The sequence below is a fragment of the Balaenoptera acutorostrata genome, chromosome 5 (assembly GCF_949987535.1).
Source record: "Balaenoptera acutorostrata chromosome 5, mBalAcu1.1, whole genome shotgun sequence".
Taxonomy (NCBI): Eukaryota; Metazoa; Chordata; class Mammalia; order Artiodactyla; family Balaenopteridae; genus Balaenoptera; species Balaenoptera acutorostrata.
Genome location: NC_080068.1, coordinates 58,338,341 through 58,360,305, shown reverse-complemented (window position 1 = coordinate 58,360,305; position 21,965 = coordinate 58,338,341).

Below are 21,965 nucleotides of genomic sequence, written 5' to 3'. Positions count from 1 at the left end.
TCAAACATTTCCTGGATTTCTGCCTTAGTCTATTCAGACTCCTCTAACAGAAAACCATAGACTGGGTGGCTTAAAAACAACAGAAATGGGGTGCACGAGAAGATGGCGGAAGAGTAAGACGCGGAGATCACATTCCTTCCCACAGATACAGTAGAAATACATCTACACGTGGAACTGCTCCTACAGAACACCCACTGAACGCTGGCAGAAAACGTCCGACCTCCAAAAAGGCAAGAAACTCCCCCCGTACTTGGGTAGGGCAAAAGAAAAAAGAAATAACAGAGACAAAAGAATAGGGACGGCACCTGCACCAGTGGGAGGGAGCCGTGAAGGAGGAAAGGTTTCCACGCACTAGGAGCCCCTTCGCGGGCGGAGACTGCGGGGGGCAGAGGGGGGAAGCTTCAGAGCCACGGAGGAGAGTGCAGCCACAGAGGTGCGGAGGGCAAAGCGGAGAGGTTCCCGCACAGAGGCTCGGCGCCGAGCAGCACTCACCAGCCCGAGAGGCTTGTCTGCTTAGCCTCCGGGGCGGGCGGGGCTGGGAGCTGAGGCTCGGGCTTCCGTCGGATCGCAGGGAGAGGACTGGGGCTGGCGGCGTGAACACAGCCTGAAGGGGTTAGCGCACCACAGCTAGCCCGGAGGGAGTCCGGGAAAAAGTCTGAGGCTGCCGAAGAGGCAAGAGACTTTTTCTTGCCTCTTTGTTTCGCGGCGGGCAAGGAGAGGGGATTCAGAGCGCCGCCTAAACGAACTCCAGAGAAGGGCGCGAGCCGCGGCTATCAGCGCGGATCCCACAGCAACAGGGGCGCAGAGGGAAAATCGGAGAGACTCCCGCACAGAGGCTCGGCGCCAAGCGGCGCTCACCAGCCCGAGAGGCTTGTCTGCTCCCCCGCCGGGGCGGGCGGGGCTGGGAGCTGAGGCTCGGGCTGCGGTCGGATCGCAGGGAGAGGACTGGGGCTGGCGATCGCAGGGAGAGGACTGGGGCTGGCGGTGTGAACACAGCCTGAAGGGGTTGGCGCACCACAGCTAGCCGGGAGGGAGACCGGGAAAAGGTCTGCAGCTGCCGAAGAGGCAAGAGACTTTTTCTTGCCTCTTTGTTTCGCTGCGCGCAAGGAGAGGGGATTCAGAGCGCCGCCTAAACGAGCTCCAGAGAAGGGCGCGAGCCACGGCGATCAGCGCGGACCCCAGAGACGGGCGTGAGACGCTGGGGCTGCTGCTGCCGCCTCCAAAAAGCCTGTGTGTGAGCACAGGTCACTCTCCACACCTCCCCTCCCGGGAGCCTGTGCAGCCCGCCACTGCCGGGGTCCCGGGATCCGGGGACAACATCCCCGGGAGAACGCACTGCGCGCCTCGAGCTGGTGCAACGTCACGCCGGCCTCGGCCGCCGCAGGCTCGCCCCGCCTCCTCTGTACCCCTCCCTCCCCGCGGCCTGGGTGAGCCAGAGCCCCCGAAGCAGCTGCTCCTTTAACCCCGTCCTGTCTGGGCGGGGAACAGACGCCCTCAGGCGACCTACACGCAGAGGCGGGTCCAAATCCAAAGCTGAACCCCAGGAGCTGTGCGAACAGGGAAGAGAAGGGGAAATCTCTCCCAGCAGCCTCAGAAGCAGCGGATTAAAGCTCCACAAACAACTTGATGTGCCTGCATCTGCTGAATACCTGAATAGACAACGAATCAGCCCAAAGTCAGGAGGTGGACTCTGGGAGCAGGAGATATTAATTTTTCCCCTTTTCCTTTTTTTTGTGAGTGTATATGTATATGCTTCTGGGTGAGATTTTGTCTGTATAGCTTTGCTTTACAATAGCTTTATTTTACTTCACTATATTATAGCCTCTTTCTTTCTTTCTTTCTATTTTTTCTCCCTTTTGCTCTGAGCCGTGTGGACGAAAGGCTCTTGGTGCTCCAGCCAGGCATCAGGGCCGTGCCTCTGAGGTGGGAGAGCCAACTTCAGAACACTGGTCCACAAGAGACCTCCCAGCTCCACGTAATACCAAACGGCAAAAATCTCCCAGAGATCTCCATCTCAACATCAAGACCCAGCTTCACTCAACGACCAGCAAGCTACAGTGCTGGACATCCTATGCCAAACAACTAGCTAGACAGGAACACAACCCCATCCATTGGCAGAGAGGCTGCCTAAAATCATAATAAGGCCACAGACACCACAAAATACACCACCAGACGTGGACGTGCCCACCAGAAAGACAAGATCTAGCCTCATCCACCAGAACTCAGGCACTAGTTCCCTCCACCAGGAAGCCTACACAACCCACTGAACCAACCTTAGCCACTGGGGACAGATACCAAAAACAACGGGAACTACGAACCTGCAGCCTGTGAAAAGGAGACCCCAAACACAGTAAGATAGGCAAAATGAGACGACAGAAAAACACACAGCAGATGAAGGAGCAGGCTCAAAACACACTGGACTTAACAAATGAAGAGGAAATAGGTAGTCTACCTGAAAAAGAATTCAGAATAATGATAGTAAGGATGATCCAAAATCTTGGAAATAGAATAGACAAAATGCAAGAAACATTTAACAAGGATGTAGAAGAACTAAAGAGGAACCAAGCAATGATGAAAAACACAATAAATGAAATTAAAAATACTCTAGATGGGATCAATAGTAGAATAACTGAGGCAGAAGAAAGGATAAGTGACCTGGAAGATAAAATGGTGGAAATAACTACTACAGAGCAGGATAAAGAAAAAAGAATGAAAAGAACTCAGGACAGTCTCAGGGACCTCTGGGACAACATTAAACGTGCCAACATTCGAATTATAGGGGTACCAGAAGAAGAAGAGAAAAAGAAAGGGACTGAGAAAATTTTTGAAGAGATTATAGTTGAAAACTTCCCTAATATGGGAAAGGAAATAGTTAATCAAGTCCTGGAAGCACAGAGAGTCCCATACAGGATAAACCCAAGGAGGAACACGCCAAGACACATATTAATCAAACTGTCAAAAATTAAATATAAGGAAAACATATTAAAGGCAGCAAGGGAAAAAAAACAAATAACACACAAGGGAATCCCCATAAGGTTAACATCTGATCTCTCAGCAGAAACTCTGCAAGCCAGAAGGGAGTGGCAGGATATACTTAAAGTCATGAAGGAGAAAAACCTACAACCAAGATTACTCTACCCAGCAAGGATCTCATTCAGATTCGATGGAGAAATTAAAACCTTTACAGACAAGCAAAAGCTGAGAGAGTTCAGCACCACCAAACCAGCTTTACAACAAATGCTAAAGGAAATTCTCTAGGCAAGAAACACAAGAGAAGGAAAACACCTACAATAACAAACCCAATACATTTAAGAAAATGGGAATAGGAACATACATATCGATAATTACCTTGAATGTAAATGGATTAAATGCTCCCACCAAAAGACACAGGCTGGCTGAATGGATACAAAAACAAGACCCATACATATGCTGTCTACAAGAGACCCACTTCAGACCTAGGGACACATACAGACTGAAAGTGAGGGGATGGAAAAAGATATTCCATGCAAATGGAAATCAAAAGAAAGCTGGAGTAGCAATTCTCATATCAGACAAAATAGACTTTAAAATAAAGACTATTACAAGAGACAAAGAAGGACACTATATAATGATCAAGGGATCGATCCAAGAGGAAGGTATAACAATTGTAAATATTTATGCACCCAACATAGGAGCACCTCAATACATAAGGCAAATACTAACAGCCATAAAAGGGGAAATTGACAGCAACACAATCATAGTAGGGGACTTTAACACCCCACTTTCACCAATGGACAGATCATCCAAAATGAAGATAAATAAGGAAACACAAGCTTTAAATGATACATTAAACAAGATGGACTTAATTGATATTTATAGGACATTCCACCCAAAAACAACAGAATACACATTTTTCTCAAGTGCTCATGGAACATTCTCCAGGATAGATCATATCTTGGGTCACAAATCAAGCCTAGGTCAATTTAAGAAAATTGAAATCGTATCAAGTATCTTTTCCGACCACAACGCTATGAGACTAGATATCAATTACAGGAAAAGATCTGTAAAAAATACAAACACATGGAGGCTACACAATACATTACTTAATAACGAAGTGATTACTGAAGAAATCAAAGGGGAAATCAAAAAATACCTAGAAACAAATGACAATGGAGACACGACGACCCAAAACCTATGGGACACAGCAAAAGCAGTGCTAAGAGGGAAGTTTATAGCAATACAAGCCTACCTCAAGAAACAGGAAACATCTCGAATAAACAACCTAACCTTGCACCTAAAGCAATTAGAGAAAGAAGAACAAAAAAACCCCAAAGCCAGCAGAAGGAAAGAAATTATAAAGATCAGGTCAGAAATAAATGAAAAAGAAATGAAGGAAACAATAGCAAAAATCAATGAAACTAAAAGCTGGTTCTTTGAGAAGATAAACAAAATTGATAAACCATTAGCCAGACTCATCAAGAGAAAAAGGGAGAAGACTCAGATCAATAGAATTAGAAATGAAAAAGGAGAAGTAACCACTGACACTGCAGAAATACAAAAGATCATGAGAGATTACTACAAGCAACTATATGCCAATAAAATGGACAACCTGGAAGAAATGGACAGATTCTTAGAAATGCACAAACTGCCGAGACTGAACCAGGAAGAAATAGAAAATATGAACAGACCAATCACAAGCACTGAAATTGAAACTGTGATTAAAAACCTTCCAACAAACAAAAGCCCAGGACCAGATGGCTTCACAGGCGAATTCTATCAAACATTTAGAGAAGAGCTAACACCTATCCTTCTCAAACTCTTCCAAAATATTGCAGAGGGAGGAATACTCCCAAACTCATTCTACGAGGCCACCATCACCCTGATACCAAAACCAGACAAAGATGTCACAAAGAAAGAAAACTACAGGCCAATATCACTGATGAACATAGATGCAAAAATCCTCAACAAAATACTAGCAAACAGAATCCAACAGCACATTAAAAGGATCATACACCATGATCAAGTGGGGTTTATCCCAGGAATGCAAGGATTCTTCAATATACGCAAATCAATCAATGTGATACACCATATTAACAAATTGAAGGAGAAAAACCATATGATCATCTCAATAGATGCAGAGAAAGCTTTTGACAAAATTCAACACCCATTTATGATAAAAGCCCTGCAGAAAGTAGGCATAGAGGGAACTTTCCTCAACATAATAAAGGCCATATATGACAAACCCACAGCCAACATTGTCCTCAATGGTGAAAAACTGAAACCATTTCCACTAAGATCAGGAACAAGACAAGGTTGCCCACTCTCACCACTATTATTCAACATAGTTTTGGAAGTGTTAGCCACAGCAATCAGAGAAGACAAAGAAATAAAAGGAATCCAAATCGGAAAAGAAGAAGTAAAGCTGTCACTATTTGCAGACGACATGATACTATACATAGAGAATCCTAAAGAGGCTACCAGAAAACTCCTAGAGCTAATCAATGAATTTGGTAAAGTAGCAGGATACATAATTAATGCACAGAAATCTCTTGCATTTCTATACACTAATGACGAAAAATCTGAAAGTGAAATTAAGAAAACACTCCCATTTACCATTGCAACAAAAAGAATAAAATATCTAGGAATAAACCTACGTAAGGAGACAAAAGACCTGTATGCAGAAAATTATAAGACACTGATGAAAGAAATTAAAGATGATACAAATAGATGGAGAGATATACCATGTTCCTGGATTGTAAGAATCAACATTGTGAAAATGTCTCTACTACCCAAAGCAATCTACAGATTCAATGCAATCCCTATCAAACTACCACTGGCATTTTTCACAGAACTAGAACAAAAAATTTCACAATTTGTATGGAAACACAAAAGACCCCGAATAGCCAAAGCCATCTTGAGAACGAAAAATGGAGCTGGGGGAATCAGGCTCCCTGACTTCAGACTATATTACAAAGCTTCAGTAATCAAGACAGTTTGGTACTGGCACAAAAACAGAAATATAGATCAATGGAACAGGATAGAAAGCCCAGAGATAAACCCACACACATATGGTCAACTTATCTTTGATAATGGAGGCAAGCATATACAGTGGAGAAAAGACAGCCTCTTCAATAAGTGGTGCTGGGAAAATTGGACAGGAACATGTAAAAGTATGAAATTAGAACACTCCCTGACACCATGCACAAAAATAAACTCAAAATGGATTAAAGACCTAAGTGTAAGGGCAGACACTATCAAACTCTTAGAGGAAAACATAGGCAGAACACTCTATGACATACATCACAGCAAGATTCTTTTTGACCCAGCTCCCAGAGAAATGGAAATAAGAACACAAATAAACAAATGGGACCTAATGAAACTGAAAAGCTTTTGCACAGCAAAGGAAACCATAAACAAGACCAAAAGACAACCCTCAGAATGGGAGAAAATATTTGCAAATGAAGCAACTGACAAAGGATTAATCTCCAAGATTTACAAGCAGCTCATGCAGCTCAATAACAAAAAAACGAACAACCCAATCCAAAAATGGGCAGAAGATCTAAATAGACATTTCTCCAAAGAAGATATACAGATGGCCTACAGACACATGAAAGAATGCTCAACATCATTAATCATTAGAGAAATGCAAATCAAAACTACAATGAGATATCATCTCACACCGGTCAGAATGGCCATCATCAAAAAATCTAGAAACAGTAAATGCTGGAGAGGGTGTGGAGGAAAGGGAACACTCTTGCACTGTTGGTGGGAATGTAAATTGATACAGCCACTATGGAGAACAGTATGGAGGTTCCTTAAAAAACTACAAATAGAACTACCATACGACCCAGCAATCCCACTACTGGGCATATACCCTGAGAAAACCATAGGTCAAAAAGAGTCATGTACCAAAATGTTCATTGCAGCTCTATTTACAATAGCCAGGACATGGAAGCAACCTAAGTGTCCATTGACAGATGAATGGATAAAGAAGATGTGGCACATATATACAATGGAATATTACTCAGCCATAAAAAGAAATGAAATGGAGGTATTTGTAATGAGGTGGATGGAGTTAGAGTCTGTCATACAGAGTGAAGTAAGTCAGAAAGAGAAAAACAAATACAGTATGCTAACACATATATATGGAATCTAAGGGAAAAAAAAAAAAAAAAAAAAAAAAGGCCATGAAGAACCTAGTGGCAAGACGGGAATAAAGACACAGACCTACTGGAGAATGGACTTGGGGATGTGGGGAGGGGGTGGGGTGGGATGTGACGGGGTAGGAGAGTGTCATGGACATGTATACACTGCCAAATGTGGAATGGATGGCTGGTGGGAGGCGGCCGCATGGCACGGGGAGATCAGCTCGGTGCTTTGTGACCACCTGGAGGGGTGGGATGGGGAGGGTGGGAGGGAGGGAGATGCAAGAGGGAAGAGAAATGGGAACATATTGTATATGTATAACTGATTCACTTTGTTATAAAGCAGATGCTAACACACTATTGTAAGGCAATTATACTTCAATAAAGATGTTTGAGAAAAAAAAAAAACAAAAAACATATTTCACATGATAATTCTTGTCTAAGGAGATAGATATTATGAGACCCATTTTCAGGCTACAAAAATCTAATCTGAAAATTTGTATTTCCAATGTGATTATTATATAAAATGTTGAAGAAAGAAATGTATCCAAAATTGTGAAAGTAAGATTTAGAATTAAGCCCTATTTTCTTCTCAGTATTTATGCATTTCCCATATGTAGTTGGAAAACATTGCTTTTAAACAAGAAACCATTTCAACACTAGTCTTTTTCATCTCAACCCAAGAGAAACCTTGCCATAAGAAAGTATGCTCTGATATCTTTCATTGTCTTGTCTCCAGCATTCCATCAACAGCCAAGTCACATATTCTTTCTATATGTTATTAACATTCATTCCTCAAAACCTGCAATCTGCTTTGAATTGACCAGTGTAATAAAATTCCCTGCCAAGGCTATCAATGACATCTAGTTACAAACCTAAGTGATCACTCTCTAGGCCTTATCTTACTTGATCTCTGTACAATTTAACAATGTTACTTATTCCATTCTTGAAATTCTGTTCATATTTTTTTTCTCTGTGATCTAGACATACCCCTTTTCTTTCAAATTCTCTGAGAATTTCTTCTTTGGTTTGTTCTGCATCATCCTCTCTGACTTATCCTTAAATATGCTATTCCAGGTACCTTCATTGATCATCTTTTCTGTTATGAATAAAGCTGCTATAAACAGTTGGTAGTATAAATGCAACTAAAGGATTGAAATTGATGGTTCATGGTATTTGTAAATATATATATTTTTAATTATAATAAAGTATCAAAGAGTTTTCAAAAATGTTTTACAATTTTACTCTCCCACCAGCAATGCATTAGGTGTGTTGTAACTCCACAGCTCACCAAAATTAATATATTCAGTTTTTAAAATTTTAATTTCAGTCTTCCTAGTTGGTGTGTTGTGGTAACTGATTGCTCATTTTTTCTTTTCTAATATAAATATTTTAAGTTATAATTTCCCCTTTAATCACTGCTTTAATAAAAAATTGAATATGTTGTTTTAATTTGCATTCAATACAAAATATTTTCTAGTTCTCTTCTGAATTTTTAAACCACATGTTATTCAAAATGTATTTTAAAATAATTTCTATGAATTACTGGGGTTTATCATTTCACTTCATTTGTTAAGAGAAGATGTTCCACACTATTTCAGACATTTTAAATATATTGAGACATTTACTGGTCTAACAAATGATCTCTCTTGTTGAATGTTCCATTTCAACTTAAAATAAAATGTTATTTTTGGGTACTATGTTTTCTAAATATTATTTAGTTCCAATGTATCTTCTATATCTCATTAATTTTCTATCGAGTTTTTATGATCAACAGAGAGAAGTATTGACATTATCAATATAATTGTATATTTTTCTTTCTCTCTTCAGTTAGACTTTGTCTTAGGTGAATATGTTTAAAACTGTTATTTCTTCTTGATGACTTGTCCCTTTATGAATATGAAATATTCCTCTTTATTTCTGAAAAGATTTCTTACTCTGAAATCTAAATATCTTGATACTAATATAGTCATTCCAGACATTTTAGGGTTAGTGTTTAGATAGCATATCTTTCTTCACTTTTTTAACCTCTATCCTTCTTCATATTTAATGTAGCTTTTATATAGACAACATCCAGTTGTATCTTGTTATTAACCAAGTCTTTTAAGCCTTCTATTTTAATTGGAGTGTTTAGATAGTTTCTGTTTAATGCTATTATTTGACTGGGGTTAAATCTTCACCTCACAATTTTGTCACATCTTTTCTTTTTTCTTATTTTCCTCTTTGCCTGCCTTCTTTTGAGTGAGTACTTCTAGCATTCCAGTTTCTCTATTAGCTTATTTAACTATACTTTTTTGATATGTTTTAATGGATGCTCTATTGTTTAAAAGATGCAACTTTTAGTTATCACTGTCTCCCTTCAAATAATTTTAAGCAACTTCAAATGCGGTTTAACAAATTTTCCGGAGTATAAAACAATAAACCATAGTCTATTATTCTCTCCCATCCTGATGTTGTCATACCTTTTCTTTTATATGTAAACATAACCATACAATTAAGAAATTCTTCACAAAGGGAAAATGTGAATTTACTCACATATTTTTCATTCCATTGCTCTATAATTTTCTGTGTAGATTCAAGTTTTCACTTGTTAATTTCTTACTGCATGAAAAAATGCCTTTAATATTATTTGCGCTGAAAGTTTGCTGGCAATAATTATCTCATGTTTTACTTGCTGAAAAATACTTATACCCCCTTCCATTTTTGAAAATGTATTTTTGCTAAGTTTAGATTTCAGTTTGACAGTTTTTATCAATGTTGAACGTTTTAAGTTGGTCTGTTGTCTTCGTGCTTGCACTGGGTGAGACAAGAAGTACAAAGTTGTTTCTTTTTGTTTATTTGTTTCTCAGTATATATCACCCTCGCCCACCACCTACCAAGGCAACTTTCAAAGCTTTCCTTTTATCACGTTTTTTCAGCAATATTTTACTAACTTATCTTGACATGATTCTCTTTGTGTTTATCTGTTTGAGATTGGTTCACTTAGTTCAGTGAATTTATACTTTTCATAAAATTTAATATATTTTGAACATTATTTATTCAGTTTTTAAAATTTTCTCTCCCTGCTCACTCTCCTCTCTTTTGATTCTAACCACATATACATTCGAATTTATATCTCAAGGCCATTTAAGCTCTTTTCATTGGTTTCATTCTCTCATTTTCTGTATCTTGAATTTTGATTAGTTTCTATTGCTATATTTCCAAGTTTAGTGATCCTTTCTCTTTTAGTGTCTAGTTAAGTCAATCTTATCAAGTGAAAATTTCTAATTCTACATTGTATTTTTGAAATTAAACTTTATTTTTTAGGGTGGTTTTATATTCACATAAAAATTGAGGGGAAGGTGCAGAGATTTTCCATATAGTCCTCTATCCCTACACAAGCATAGCCTCACCCATTATCAATATTTTCCACTGGATTGGTACATTTGTTATAATTAATGAACCTACACTGACAGAACATAATCACTGAAAGTCCATAGTATAAAGTTCATTTTGGGTGCTATACATTCTACTGCTTAAGACAAATGTATGATAACATGTAGCTGTCATAGTATCATACAGAGTTTTATACTGTCCTAAACACTCTCTGTCTCCACCCATTCATCTCTCTTCTTCTCCCAATCCCTGCCAAAAAAGCTGACCCTTTTACTGTCTCCATAGTTTTGTTTTTTGCTGAATGTAATATAATTGGAATCATGCAGTGTGTAGCCTTTTCAGATTGGCTTCTTTCACTTAGTAATAGTACTGAATAATATTCCATTGTCTAGATGCAATAAACCACAGTTTATTTATCCATTCACCTACTGAAGGGCATCTTGGTTGCTTCCAAGTTTTGCGCAATTATAAATAAAGCTGCCATAAACATCTTTGTGCAGGTTTTTTTTGGACATAATTTTTCAACTCCTTTGGGTAAATGCTAAGGAGGGCGATTGTTTCATCATATAGTAAGAATGTGTTTAGTTTTGTAAGAAAGTGGCTGTACATGACTGGGTACTAGAAATTGTAAATTCATACTCTTGAGGACTGGATACTATATTATTACAAATGCTGCTGAATTTTGTTTTGCCTACTAGCTACGTTACATGTGGTTCAGCTAGACTCCATTGGGGCATTCTTTCAAGGTTAAAGGGGCAGTTTTAGAATATTTTTTCTATAGTTACCCCACACTTAAGGTGTGGCATCTTGGGGGCCTGCACTGAAGGCCTGAGTATTTCACAGGTTCTTTCCACTCTAGCTTATTTCTAACCAAACATGTTCCAGTCCTGAGTGAACACTGGGATTTGTCCAGCTTATAGTTTCTTAGTTTCTATTTGTCTTGCCTCATGAAGTTTTCATGTTATTCATATGAATAAATGGGACTTTAAGACTTTCCTCTGGACACAAATTTAGTATTCCACTCCACAAGTTAATCTAACTCTCTTTATCAAATCCTTATCTCTATTGCCTCAAGTCAGAAAGATCAATCTTCTCTGCTTGAGCTATCCTTCCTTACACCAGAATTGGGAATATAAGTCAGAAATTGATATAAATCAGAAGCTAAAAAATTAAAGGGTTCATATAATTTGTTTCTCTTTTCTCAATTATCTAATATCTGAAAACCACTAGTTCACATATTTTGTACAGTTTTCTATTTTTTCCTAATTGAAAGTTAAATCAATTCCCATTCAATCCATTGTGGCTGGAGGCAGAATTTTATTTCTTTGTGTTTTTATTTACATTTTCTTAAATTAGTGATACAGTTGAACTCTTTATAATATATTTGTTGGTTACTTGGATGTGCTTTATTTGGAAGTTCCTATTTCTATTCTTGTTTATTGTTAGGGGTTGTCTATCTTAAGAAAATATATATATATAATCTTGTCTGCTGATAAGTGTAAGAGCTCTACTATTTCTTTTATGTTGACACATTGCTTTTGCTTTCATATGATTTTGTTTGGTGGAAGGAGATTCTTATTTTTAATGTAGTACAATTTATATTGGGTTTTTTTAATGTTTAGTGCCTTTGTTCTTGTTTTAAGAAATTATTTTCTGCAATAGGTAATCATGGAATCATCCTATATAATCTTCTCAAAGTATTACTGTTTTTGCTATTTACCTTCAGATCAGCAGTCTACCTGGAACCCATTTTTATGAGTATTGTGGTGAAGTAGGGTCATGATTATTTCCATATGTTTCTACTGCCACTGATAATTAAGAAGACCACTGCTAATTAAGAAGTGCTACTTTTGCTATGAGCAAAGGGCCCTAAATGTTCAGACCTGTTTCTAAGCTCTAAGCATTTTGTTCTGTTCCACTGATTCCTTTGTCTATTCTTCTGTCAAAACAATCCACTCTTATTACTACAGTTTTGATAACTGGTAATTTAAGACCACCTACCTTGTCTTTTTTTTTTTCAATGTTATTTTACCAAGTTGTTATTTGGCCCTATCGTTCCATATATAGTCTATAATTAGTTCCTAATTACATATGAAATAGTATTTTGATTAGGAATGTATTGAACATATATTAATAGATTAGTTTAGGAGAATATGTATGTATTTTTTAATTCTTGAGTTTTCCAATCCATGCACCCATTTTACTGTTATTTGGGAACTCTTCAAATTCTCCCAATACTTATTTGATAGATATATTTCCAGACCGTTTACATTTCTGGACTGCTCTTGGAAAAATATAAGATGAGCTATGTAAAGCCTCCTGGAAATAGTAGTCACAAGTATTTCCTCATTAATGTTTGAGAGGCAGTGTTAAGTACCACATTGTTCTTCAAGTTGTGCTTCTAGGTGCTTCCTCTGAAGGGAAAGGGAAATAATTTGTAGATACCATTGTGAATCTCCCTTCTTTTGCTGCAATTAGAACCATCTTGATTTTATTAGGGCAGCCTTTCACACCGCAACTTCCACATAAGTCTTTTGAAACAAGACTGTATTTAAAGTCCTCAGTAGCATAAAGTTTATTAGCTTTGCAATATAGTAAGCCTAAATTTGAATTCCGATTTTTTATTTACCAGTATTGTGCTGCTCAGCCATGTAGTCTCCCCTGTCAAACTTTAGTGTGCTCATATATGAAATGGAGACAATGAAAGTTACTTGTATTTTATTATAATTTTAAAATATGAAAGTGTATAGCATGTGGTAGACATTCAATGTGAATGGTAGCAACTTTATTTTTATAATAAGGTATAAATGGTAGAACTCTAGAAATCACTTACTGTAACATATTTACTCTGTAGCTGAAAAACTGAAACTCATTCATACACTCATTCAACAAATATCCATAGGTTATTTACTACATGCTAATGGGGGTAAAGAGTGACAGGCAGTAAAGGTGCTATTATAGAAATGGTGCTCAGGGAAAACTTTAAAAGGAAGAAATATATTAAGTGACTCCAATGAAATGATACAGTGAGTCATGCAAATAGCTGAACAAAGATTGGAAACAGAAGGAACCATACATGAAAATACCTTGGGGAAGAAATAGTTTGATAGGTTCAAGAATTGGCAAGAGAGCAGTGAGCCAAGAGTGGAGAAAGCTATGCTAAGTGGAGAATGGTATGAAATGAATTTAGAGACATAAGCTGTGGCCATATACTGAAAGTGGGATAGGTTGTATAGGGGAAACCCCTGGAGAGCTTTGAGCAAGGAAGTGAAATAATTTGATTTAGAAGTTTTGTGTGTAACCCAAAGGGCTCTGTAAGTTTGTACCTCTCCACTACCAAATGTAAAATAGATAGCTAGCGGGAAGCAGCTGCATAGCACAGGGAGATCAGCTCGGTGCTTTGCGACCACCTAGAGGGGTGGGATAGGGAGGGTGGGAGGGAGATGCAAGAGGGAGGATATATGGGGATATATGTACACGTATAGCTGATTCACTTTTTTATACAGCAGAAACTAAAACAACATTGTAAAGCAATTATACTCCAATAAAGATGTTAAAAAAAAAAGGCTTAAATATGATGATGTTCAGTACTTTGAAATGGCACTAAAACTCCCTCAAACCTACTTGGTTAACAAAACACAAAATGATTTAGCTTGCTTGTAAAATCAGTATGTTCTTTGTTAAAGTCATAGTTAAAATTTGTCTAATTTCTTATAATTTATCTGAAAAGATTAAATTAAAAAACACTCTCTATATATGTTTTATTTCTCTCTTAATAATATTTTGTAGTATTGATATATATTGGTCTTTCTGTACATATGGATGCCTATTCAGATATCAGTACTTTCAGTACTGATCAGTACTTTTTATTTATTGATAAATAAAAATTTATCAATTTTTATTCATTTTTGCCTCAAAACTATTATTTTAATTGAAATAAAATTATTTTAATGAATTTAAACTGATGATACACAGTAATCAAATTGATAAAGATTCTATAATGGACTCAAAAGTTTGCTAGTATCTGTCCTAACTAAATTGCTGGCCAGTCTCACAAAAGATTACTTAACCTTTATCTCAGTCTCTGATGAATAGAATAGGTTAATGACAGTATCTAGCTTCAAACCTGCTTCATACCAATAATGTATTAGAAGGTACAATGGTAAAGTGTACTTTAAAAACAGTAATCTAAAATATTTATTAGAGTCCAAATATTGAAGATAGAGACTATTCACAGCATGCCCTAATTTTGTAATTAACAATGAATCAAAAGAAGCTATTAAGCTTCTGTTGTACGTTTATTCTTAATAAACCTCATTCTGGTTAATGCTCAAAATTCTGTTGTCCTCTTAATATGTTTATAGATTTTATAGGATCAAATACAATAGTATGTTTGAGGGATAATTATTTTCATAAACATTTATAAAGATTATTTCAACATTTTCCTCTTTTCCTTGCCATTATAGCTATTTAACATTCCCCTGCATGTTTTTGTTGATGTGAAATATTGTCCAGCAACCGTGGGACAATTTCAGTGTGTATCTTCCTTTCCAATATGCTAATCTATTCAGCATATGTTCAAATTTCCCAGGTTTTTGTTTGCAGGCAAGTCTGGTCAATGTTTAATTTTGGCAGACTTCATTAGTTTTTCATTGTACTGACTTATTTTTTTCTGCAAAGAACATCTACATTTACAGGATAAGCATTTTCAATCATGCAATGAAAATACTGCTCTATTAAATTCACTCTAACACTAGCATGTTATTTAAATGCAAATGCTGACACCATCATAATGCAGCAAAATTTTCTGGCTAAGAAAATGATAGATATTAGAATAGAGCATTTGGCTAAAGTAGGTATACTTTAAGAGATAAAAAAAATGATTATGTCCATTTCATTGTCCACTAAATCAGGGGAGAGAAAGTGATAACTCCAAATGTGTGTCGTGCTGTACTTCAATTGGTACATTCTTATACTGTTGATGACTTTTAAAGACATCGCAAAAACAGAAAGGCAATATTCAACTCATAGCTATAACCCAGGAGTCTCACTCTCAGAAATGTAAGTTAAAAGATAATTGAACAAAAAAACAGAAACAAAAACTTCACTTATAAAAATATACATGTGGCATTTTTTTCCTAGAATCGAATCCTGCCCCAATCTCCCATTCAAGAAGTTTGGAATTATAAGCCTGGTGAAAAGCCAGGTAGCTTTTTCTGTTATTCTCTGTGTCCTCCCGAATCTAAGAGTATAAAGGGGTACAAAATCTCTGAATACTACATGGCATATTTATTATATGGTATACACAAGAATAGTGTACTAGTCAGGTGCAATTTTAGAGAATGCACTCTATTTTAAACAAAATACGTTTTATTAGAACGGTATTACACAGCTTGTGTAATATATGGGCAGACTCAAAAACACACTCCAAGGTAATCTTCCAAGAAAGATGCCCAAAGTCACAAGGCAGTTCTGTGCTGCCAAGATTTTGACTGCCTCTCTAGAACTACCAGGAAATGGTAGAATCTGGAAGTTCTCACCATAGCAGCGTGCTACTCCTGCCATTACCAGGAAGCCTTGTGCTAAAATAGGAAAATGGTGGTACAGCTAGCTACCAGCTACAGAACTATGCCTCTTCTGCTTCAATATGCAGCAGAAAAATAAATGCTCACACATTGCCTCCTGATGCCCTTAAAACCAAGGAATGGGTACTAAGGCCTCTGAAATAGCTGCTGAGCAGGATGGGGGAGGGGGGAGGGAGGCAAATGCATTTGCCACAGAAAACAGCAAAAGTAGCAGATGTTAGGCAGACTTCTACCTTGCAGTGTTCTATTTCTGCTTTCCAAATATTCTGCAGATGAATTTGATAGGTGAAACTCCAAACATATCTGTAAACTGAGTTATAAACTTTCTAGCATCTGCCCTCTGTAGTGTAAAATGCATACCAGGAAGATGTTGGAATGAACACTGAGTGAGCTGATTGACAGTATCTGCCAAAATAACATTGCTGAGGAAGTTTGCCTATACTTGATTTTGTGAGATGGTAAATACTCTGAGAGAATTTGTCGGAACACAGTTGAGAATTTTGTATTTGTACTTAGCATAGAAAATGCCTAACTGGTTTCATCACCCAAGAACTATTCCTCACTATCTGAGTATTTCAGTGAACTACGACTGATGGTTAGTTTTGGTCCTGCAGAGATGACAAAATATTGTTAAGTTTTGGGATATGAAATCTTGACCGGAATATCAAAAATGAAAGTCAAATATTGGGAACTATGTTATTTAAAACAATGCTAAACAAGTGGATGTACCCTTAGATTGGAAGGTTAATAGTTTACTCACCTATTACAAAAATATTATTATCCACAAAATCTCAGAATGTCATAAATTATATGGGAAAGAGAAAAAGAATTATAGTACTTAAATCATATTTCACATTTTAAGAAATACAATCTTTCACTTTAACACCTCAGGAATTCATACACTACTTAAATACATTTTATACAGACAGCATTTATGGTATAGATGTCTTTGTCTCCAGGTATAGAAACTTAAAGATAGTTATTAAAACTATTATCTTTGCCTCATTTGAGTTCATTGTATTACTATACCATTCAAATTTTAAAATTAAATTAGCATTTAAAATGTCTTTCCACACTGTCTAGAAATTTGATAACATTGGAGACATACTCATATTTTAGTTGTGATACTGGTATTATTATTATGTATTATATATCTCAAAAATGTATTTTAGAGATATAAGTTGAACTATACATATATATTGAACTATAAATAAATTACATTATTTACTTTATATATTCGAGTGAAAAAGAAGGGAAATGAATGAAGGTAGACGTGACATCATAGTTATTGAATCTGAGTGAAGGATGCACTGATTCATTATAATTATCACTCTACCTTTGTATATATTCAAAGTTTTCCATAATAACAGATTTGAAGTCTTCAAAATTTAGAAGCATATTGAAAGCAAAATGTATTGTGTTTGCTGAATGGAACAAAAATAATTATTACTCATATGGTAAAAATACATGTCTTTGTAATTGTAAAAAATTGTCTTAATAAGATAAAAATGAATAACATTTAAAGCAAAACAAAAAATATGAAGTGATAAGAAAGAATTGTATCATATTTTAACTGGCAGCATTTTATTATTTCCTAGTGGTACCCAAAATAATGGTATCTTACATTATATAAAATAAAGTGTATAGACATGATATCCATTTGTAATGTGGCTTTTATAAAGAAGCACAATACTTCACAAGCTATATACATTTAAATTGACCTTATTGGATTTTTACAATAAAAATGTAATGTTAGTATGCTACTTTTTTATGTTATTAGACATAGTTTATAGACTATATCAACAACACATTATAGTCTGGAATTATTATCCTCATTATGCATATAACAAGGGAATGAATTGCAAGCCCAATGACGTTTAGAGGTTCCACAGTGAATTTGACAATGAACTAGGATTAAGACATTTGAACTCAGACTCTTACCAGAGTTCAGCTAAACTTGAAGGATTTTACTTAACTATTTACAACAGGCTTACTCTATATTTGTATTTTCTGCATTTTCTTATAGATTAGTCTAATCTACCTTCTTACTACCTCATGAAGTTCTGAAATGTCAATTGCTTTAGAAGAGGAGGCATTTACCTTGTTTGGTTCCTGTGAATTAATTCAGCATCTTAAAAACAGCTGCCATCAGAGACCTTCAAGATGGCGGAAGAGTAAGACATGGAGATCACTTTCCTCCCCACAGATACGTCAGAAATACATCTACATGAGGAACAACTCCTACAAAACACCTACTGAACGCTGGCAGAAGACCTCAGACCTCCCAAAAGGCAAGAAACTCCCCATGTACCTGGGTAGGGCAAAAGAAAAAAGAAAAAACAGAGACAAAAGAATAGGGACGGTACCTGCACCAGTGGGAGGGAGCCGTGAAGGAGGAAAGGTTTCCACACACTAGGAAGCCCCTTCGCAGGCGGAGACTGCGGGTGGCGGAGGCGGGGAGCTTCGGAGTCACGGAGGAGAGCGCAGCCACAGGGGTGCGGAGGGCAAAGTGGAGAGATTCCCGCACAGAGGATTGGCGCCGAGCAGCACTCAGCAGCCCGAGAGGCTTGTCTGCTCACCCGCCGGGGCGGGCGGGGGCTGGGAGCTGAGGCTCGGGCTTCGGAGGTTGGATCCCAGGGAGAGGACTGGGGTTGGCGGCTTGAACACAGCCTGAATGGGTAAGTGCGCCACCACTAGCCGGGAGGGAGTCCGGGAAAAAGTCTGGAGCTGCCGAAGAGGCAAGAGACCGTTGTTTCAGGGTGCGTGAGGAGAGGGGATTCAGAGCACCACCTAAATGAGCTCCAGAGATGGGCGCAAGCTGCGGCTATCAGCGCGGACACCAGAGACGGGCATGAGACACTAAGGCTGCTGCTGCCGCCACTGAGAAGCCTGTGTGCAAGCACAGGTCACTATCCACACCTCCCCTCCTGGGAGCCTGTGCAGCCCGCCACTGCCAGGGTCCCATGATCCAGGGACAACTTACCCGGAAGAACACACGGCATGCCTCAGGCTGCTGCAACGTCACTCCGGCCTCTGCCGCCGCAGGCTCGCCCCGCCTCCTCCGTACCCCTCCCTCCCCGCGGCCTGAGTGAGCCAGAGCCCCTGAAGCAGCTGCTCCTTTAACCCCGTCCTGTCTGAGGAAGAACAGATGCCCTCAGGCGACCTACACGCAGAGGCGGGTCCAAATCTAAAGCTGAACCCCGGGAGCTGTGCGAACAAAGAGAAAGGGAAATCTCTCCCAGCAGCCTCAGAAGCAGCGGATTAAATCTCCACAATCAACTTGATGTACCTGCATCTGTGGAAAACCTGAATAGACAACGAATCATCCCAAATTGAGGAGGTGGACGTTGGGAGCAACTATATATATATTATTTTCATTTTTCTCTCTTTTTGAGTGTGTATGTGTATGCTTCTTTGTGTGATTCTGTCTGTATAGCCTTGCTTTTACCATTTGTCCTAGGGTTCTGTCTGTCCTTTTTTTTTTTTTTGTATAGATTTTAGCCCTTGTTATCATTGGTGGATTTGTTTTTTGATTTGGTTGCTCTCTTCATTCTTTTAGTATTACTTTTTAATTTATTTTATTTTTAATAATTGTTTTTCATTTTAATAACTTATTTTATTTATTTATTTTCTTCCTTTCTCCCTTTTCTTCTGAGCCGTGTGGCTGACTGGGTCTTGGTGCTCTGGCCAGGTGTCAGGCCTGTGCCTCTGAGGTAGGAGAGCCGAGTTCAGGACATTGGTCCACCAGAGACGTCCTGGCTCCACGTAATATCAAACGGCGAAAGCTCTCCCAGAGATCTCCATCTCAACGTAAGACCCAGCTCCATTCAATGAACAGCAAGCTACAGTGCTGGACACCCTATGAAAAACAACTAGCAAGACAGGAATGCAACCACACCCGTTAGCAGAGAGGCTGCCTAAAATCATATTAAGTTTACAGACACCCCAAAACACAACACCAGACGTGGTCCTGCCCACCAGAAAGACAAGATCCAGCCTCATGCACCAGAACACAAGCACCAGTTCCCTCCACCAGGAAGCCTACAGAGCCCACTGAACCAACTTTAGCTGCTGGGGGCAGACAGCAAAAACAATGGGAACTACAAACTTGCAGCCTGCAGAAAGGAGACCCCAAACACAGTAAGTTAAGTAAAATGACAAGACAGAGAAACACACAGCAGATGAAGGAACAGGGTAAAAACCCATCAGAGCAAACAAATAAAGAGGAAATGAGCAGTCTACCTGAAAAAGAATTCAGAGTAATGATAGTAAAGATGATCCAAAATCTTGGAAATAGAATGGAGAAAATACCAGAAACGTTTAACAAGGACCTAGAAGAACTAAAGAACAAACACACAATGATGAACAACACAATAAATGAAATTAAAAATTCTCTAGAAGGAATAAATAGCAGAATAACTGAGGCAGAAGAATGGATAAGTTACCTGGAAAATAAAATGGTGGAAATAACTGCTGCAGAGCAGAATAAAGAAAAAAGAATGAAAGGAATTGAAGAGAGTCTCAGAGACCTCTGCGACAACATTAAACACACCAACATTCGAATTATAGGGGTCCCAGAAGAAGAAGAGAAAAAGAAAGGGACTGAGAAAATATTTGAAGAGATTATAGTTTAAAACTTCCCTAATATGGGAAAGGAAATAGTTAATCAAGCCCAGGAAGCACAGAGTCACATACAGGATAAATCCAAGGAGAAACACACCAAGACGCAAGAGCATTTCTAACTTCTGTATAGAACAGTGGATTCTTGGTTTATTTTCTTTTAAAATATTTTGGTTTTAAAACCATTATTATAAACATTAGTAAGTTCATAAATAGTTTGGGAAGTTACGACTAAGTTTTAAAAATTGTTTAAAGCGTGGGATACACAGAACCACAAAGAGGCTCAAATGACAATGGTCTTGGCATAGATATATAACATTTTGAAATTCTAAGTCAAAAAGTTCCTTAATGGTATATATACTCCTTATTTGTTTAGTGTTTTTTCAAAGGTGTTAACCTAAATTAACATTTTAGAGGAGAAATGAATAGACAAACAAGCCAAAAGTAAAAAAAAAAAAAAAAAAAAAAGTCATAAAAGTTTAAATTAAACAAGTTTGCTAACTTTAATACAGTCCCAAGGAAAACTATATTCTTGAAAGTTTAGGGCATTACTAGTTTCTTCTTAATGCTTAGCTTAAGGTTTGAAATTTTTGGATGACCACAGCCCCTATTATCCTACTTCCTTTCAATATAATCATGCATTATGTTAGGTCTTACCTGTTTTATACTATTAAAAGTGATGGCAATAATGGGGTATGATTCAGAGATTCAAATTCAGGAAAACCACATCTGTTCTGAATTATATAATGGGGTTTCCAAGATGCTTTTATTTAAAAATTGGCTTCTTTTTATTATTTAGCTGGTTACTGAGTTGGAAACTTTTGAAAAAGAACGTGAAATAGATATGACCTTAGGGGAACAATGAATTGTAATTCTGTTTAAAAATCAAATTAGTTTAACAGAATGATTAAGTTGATATTGAGTCAAAAGGAGTTGTTTAGTATAATATATATATATATATATATATATATATATATATATATATATATATAATGTTTTATGTATATAATGTTTTACACCTTTTTAAAAATATGGGGCATACAAATACATAGGCAAATTTGTTTTTGTTGTTGTTAACAGGTCTACATTTTAGTGACCCTTGTAATATAATTGAAAGACATGTGGAGAAAACTATAATGGAAGAATTTTTCTCATTTAAATTTAAAAATATGTCATTTATTAAGCAATTGCTAAATAGGAAAAGATTCTAATTTTTTTGTTTTTCATGGAATTCCCATAATCAGACAATGTTATATGTGGA